Source organism: Octopus sinensis, unplaced genomic scaffold, assembly GCF_006345805.1.
Source record: "Octopus sinensis unplaced genomic scaffold, ASM634580v1 Contig01709, whole genome shotgun sequence".
In the NCBI taxonomy this organism is placed as follows: domain Eukaryota; kingdom Metazoa; phylum Mollusca; class Cephalopoda; order Octopoda; family Octopodidae; genus Octopus; species Octopus sinensis.
The window spans coordinates 12,501-17,998 of NW_021825019.1; the positions used below are offsets into that span (position 1 = coordinate 12,501).

Consider the following 5,498-nt stretch of genomic DNA (forward strand, 5'->3'; position numbering starts at 1 on the left):
GGTGAGAGTCTTCTTCTACAACCTCGGGCTGGCCAGAGCCTTGTGAGTGGACTTGGTACACGGAAACTAGAAAGAAGTGTGTGTGTGTGTGTGTGTGTGTGTGTGTGTGTGTCCTTGTGTCTGTGTTTCTTCCTCCACCACCAGTGCTTACCAACCGGTGTTGGTGCATTTCCGTCTCTGTAACTTAACGGTTCGGCACAAGAGAGAAAGATAGCATAAGTACCAAACTTTAAAAAAAAATTAAATGAGCATAAGTACTGAGTCGATTTGTTCGACTGAAATTCTTCGAGGCAGAGCTCCAGTATGGCCGCAGTTAATGACTGAAAAAAGTGAAAGATTTTTGGTATCACAGCTCATGATATTGTGTTGGTTTGTGGAACGTAGCGAGGCTGACAGTTTGGTAAAGGAATTATCTATTTTTATCATCTGTTCTCATCTGTATTAAGGGCCTCAGAGAGCATCGTATGAATTATATATGCACCAAAGAGCATCCTGGGCAAAATGTGCATTATGTCCACCAGAACGTATCAGTATGTGCACTAAAGTGCATTTTGTGCATCTTGACTGACCCTCTCACAGATTTGCCATCCACTGCTCTGAGATATTTGCATGCATCGAAAACTACCAGTCTTACGCAAACACTTTGGTCTGGGGTTCAGAAACTCGCTTAGCAACCTCGTGGTTTTAGGTTCGGTCTCACTGTGCAATACCTTGGATAAGAAACTTCAACTATAGACGTAGGAGTGCCTGTGTGGTAAGTAGCTTGCTTACGAACCACATGGCTCCAGGTTCAGTCCCACAGCGTGGCACCTTGGACAAGTGTCTTCTACTATAGCCTCGGGCAGACCAAAGCCTTGTGAGTGGATTTTGGTAGACGGAAACTGTAAGAAGTCCGTCGTATATATGTATATGTGTTTGCGTGTGTGTATGTTTGTGTGTCTGTGTTTCCCCCACCGCCAACATCGTTTGAAAACCGATGTTGGTGTGTTTACGTACCCGTAACTTAGCGGTTCGACAAAAGAGACCGATAGAATAAGTACTAGGCTTACAAAGAATAAGTCCTGGGATTGATTTGCTCGACTAAAGACAGTGCTCCAGCATGGCTGCAGTCAAATGACTGAAACAAGTAAAAGAGTTAGGAGTAAAAGAGTATAGTTCCCGATCCACCAATGCCTTGTGAGTGAAATTGGTAGGCGGAAACTGTGCGGAAGCCTGCGTGTGAGTACTTTGTGCTTGTGTTTGTCCCCTCAAACCCACCCCCACTGGTTGACAACCGATGTTGGTTTGTTTTCGCTCGAGTAATTCAGCGTTTCGGTGAAATAGATCGATGGAAAAATTATCAGACTTTAAAAAGTAAGTACCGGGACCGATTTCTTCGATTAAAACAGCAGGTTGCTCCAGCAAGGCCATAGTCCAATGGTTGAACAAATAAAAGGTTTGCTACCTGACACACAAACACATCTGTCAATGCGACGCCATATAAACATGCACACACATATACACACATGCACGCACTCTCACACACACACAAACACATGCATACACCTCTGTATTTATATATATGTACATGTGTGTATGAGTGCGTGTGTGTGTGTGTGTACGTGTGTGTGTTGTGCGTCTGTGTTTTATTCCTTTAAATTTCTCATATTAACTGTTGATTACCGATTCCTTTTGGCTATAGTCACACACTCACACACACACACACACCCAAACACATACACACACATACATACACACATACAGAGTAGCATAATTCCCTAACCACCTCTCTCTCCTCTTCCTCTTACTCCTCCTCTACCCTATTTGCTTAAATTTGCTTTTAATTCACCGCTACCACCCCCTTCTTTCACACCTTTGCAATGGCGTGGCTTAAGCGTGTGTGTGAAGTGACGTGTATGTGTGTGTTGTGGTGTATACGTGCGTGTGCATGCGTGCTAGGGGAATTGTGTTTGTCGCCGAGCGTGTATACCTGTGTGTGGTGTGTGTGCTCGCGTTTGTGTTATGGCGTGTGTCTCTCTGTGTTTCTGGTCCGTATGTGTATGAGTGCGTGTATGTGTGTGTGTATGTGTGTGTGGTGTGTGTGTGTGTGGTGTGTGTGTGTGTGTGTGTGTGTTGTGTGTGTGTGTGTGTGTGTGTGTGCGTCTGTGTTTTATTCCTTAAATTTCTCATATTAACTGTTGATTACCGATTCCTTTTGGCTATAGTCACACACTCACACACACACACACACCCAAACACATACACACACATACATACACACATACAGAGTAGCATAATTCCCTAACCACCTCTCTCTCCTCTTCCTCTTACTCCTCCTCTACCCTATTTGCTTAAATTTGCTTTTAAATTCACCGCTACCACCCCCTTCTTTCACACCTTTGCAATGGCGTGTGCTTAAGCGTGTGTGTGAAGTGAACGTGTATGTGTGTGTGTGTGTGTATACGTGCGTGTGCATGCGTGCTAGGGGGAATTGTGTTTGTCGCCGAGCGTGTATACCTGTGTGTGGTGTGTGTGCTCGCGTTTGTGTTATGGCGTGTGTCTCTCTGTGTTTCTGGTCCGTATGTGTATGAGTGCGTGTATGTGTGTGTGTATGTGTGTGTGGTGTGTGTGTGTGTGGTGTGTGTGTGTGTGTGTGTGTGTTGTGTGTGTGTGTGTGTGTGTGTGTGCGTCTGTGTTTTATTCCTTAAATTTCTCATATTAACTGTTGATTACCGATTCCTTTTGGCTATAGTCACACACTCACACACACACACACACCCAAACACATACACACACATACATACACACATACAGAGTAGCATAATTCCCTAACCACCTCTCTCTCCTCTTCCTCTTACTCCTCCTCTACCCTATTTGCTAAATTTGCTTTTAAATTCACCGCTACCACCCCCTTCTTTCACACCTTTGCAATGGCGTGTGCTTAAGCGGTGTGTGTGAAGTGAACGTGTATGTGTGTGTGTGTGTGTATACGTGCGTGTGCATGCGTGCTAGGGGAATTGTGTTTGTCGCCGAGCGTGTATACCTGTGTGTGGTGTGTGTGCTCGCGTTTGTGTTATGGCGTGTGTCTCTCTGTGTTTCTGGTCCGTATGTGTATGAGTGCGTGTATTTGTGTGTATGTGGTGTGTGTTGTGTGTGTGGTTTGTGTGTGTGTGTGTGTGTTGTGTGTGGTGTGTGTGTGTGGTGTGGCGTGCGTGTGTGTACGTGATTTTTCATTACTGCAGTTTTATATATAATCTTTCGGCAGACTTATTGCAAGGAGACGAGGCTAGAGAAGAAAAAAGACCCTCATAAAACGCGAATAAAAAACACACATACACACACAAACATGCACGCACACACACATACAGCCATCGACCCACCCCCAACACACACACAAAGAATATCGGAAACCCATAGCGAGATTTACATTATATACGGTTGTGCGTGCATTTATGTATACGTACACAGACACGTGAGCGCGCGCGTGCTCAAGTAAACACACACACCACACACACACACACCACATACACAAACACACAGGGGTTGGCCAAAATAATTAAAACAACAGAAATTTAACTCCAATATTTCAATGAGCAATTATATTACGAATATTCATCCAAATTTCACGGAGTGTTTATTTTTTTGTATTGTAGATGGTTTTATTTATCTAATTTAATTATTATTTCGATCTTTTTCCAGATCATATTATAAATTAAGTTAAGATCTGTGACCTCACTGAATTCGAAAACAGGGCAAATTGTTGGAGCTCGAACGGCAGAAGCAACTGTCACCAGAAAAGCCGAACTATTTGGTTTGTCGGGAGCTACCATATCAAGGACCATTACTGAGTTTGTTGCTGTTGTTATCGTTGTCGTCGTTGTTGTTGGTGTTGTTTTTATTTAGCCCTAGGTCTGGCCTGATGCTAGAAACTTATGATCCGTTCGAACAGTTGCAACTATATTCCTCTCGCCTTTTATTAAAGCTTAGTACATCTAGGTCTACATAATTTTCCAATATGTCCGTACTTCTTTTGAAATAAGGATTCACTTAAAAAAATACATGACCTCCAGCAGGCGGAGTAAGTCTGGCAGGACTTCGAAGCACACTGAAAGAGGCCTTAGAGTGTTGACTCGCATTGTGATGAAAAATCACCGGACAACTACCCTTAAAGTGATTACAGAGTTGAATCAACATCTGACTAGTCCAGTTTCAACCAAAACTGTTCGCCGTGAGCTCAATAAAGCCGGACATCATGGAAGAGCCACCATCAAGAAACCTCTGCTTTCTTATCAAAACATTCAGAAAAGACTGAACTGGTGTAGAGATCACAAGGGCTGGTCGACAGACCAATGGAAGTAATATTCTCCGACGAGTCCAGTTTTTCTCTTTTCCCCACTGCAGGGCGAGCTTATGTTTGGAGGCAGCCCGCAGAAGCTTTTAAGCCTAACAGCTTTCTTCCTACAGCGAAGCACGGAGGAGAGTCTGTGATGGTTTGGGCAACCATTTCTTGGAATTCTCTTGGTCCAATCGTTGATCTGCATGGTAGGAACAACAACAACAATAATTATCTGAATATTTTGGGAAATCAAGTCTTTCCCATGGCCCAAACATTATTCCCTGACGGTGAGAGCAGCGTCCCAGAAGACAATGCTCCAGTACACACCTCTCATGTGATTAAGAATTGGTATGAAGTGTATAGTAGTGAGCTACAACACATGGACTCCCCCCCCCGCCTCAATCTCCAGATCTTGATATTATTGAGCATCTGTGGTGCATCTTGGAGCGACAATATAGAAATCGTTACACTCTTTCGTCGTATCTGCAACAACTGGAGAAAGTTTTGCGGGAAGAATGGTCCAAGATTCCTCTCGATGAAATCAGGAAACTGTATGAATCAGTTCCAAGACGCATCGAAGTTGTTCAGAAAGCTAAAGTAGCACCAATTCCATATTAAATACGAGGGGCGTTCAATAAGAAATGCCCCTGATCCATTTCCCATAGAAGTAGAGCAACGAAACTTGGCACAGTTATTAGTCTTTTTCTACATAGGAACCACCCAGAGTTACGCATTTCTCCCATTGTTTGATGCAGCTCTGGAGACCGTTTTTGTAGAAGAACCCAGCTTGGTCCTCCAACCACGACGTGACTACAGAAATCAAGGCTGCATCATCTGGGAAACACTTTCCTTTCAAAAACAACTTCATGGCTGGGAAGAGGTGAAAATCAGAGGGTGCAAGGTCAGGAGAGTATGGGGATGGGGGAAGAGTTCATAGCCGCACGCCTGTGCTTCTGATCTGGCGACACGCGAGTTGTGGACTGGAGCGTTGTCCTGCAATAGGAGGATGCCTTTGCTGATCTTGCCCCGCCTCTTGGTTTTGATAGCTTCTCTTAATTTCCTCAAAAGTGAAGCATGATAGGCTCCTGTAATTGTGGTACCCTTTTCCAGGAAATCTGTCATCACTACTCCGTCCTGATCCCAGAAGACTGTGAGCATGACCTTGCCAGCGGAGGGCTGCACC

The 5,498-nt window shown here is 44.2% G+C and overlaps 1 long non-coding RNA gene across 1 annotated transcript in view; it reads right to left on the minus strand.

Moving 5' to 3' along the window:
* Window positions 1–2,792, minus strand: part of LOC118760913 — an 11,272-nt gene extending 8,480 nt beyond the window's left edge. The window contains exons 1-2 of the long non-coding RNA XR_004997036.1: window positions 2,740–2,792; window positions 2,289–2,297 (exon numbers count right to left, since the gene is read on the minus strand). This is a non-coding gene — a long non-coding RNA (uncharacterized LOC118760913). The remainder of the gene's footprint in view (window positions 1–2,288; window positions 2,298–2,739) is intronic.
* Window positions 2,793–5,498: the final 2,706 nt, after the last annotated feature.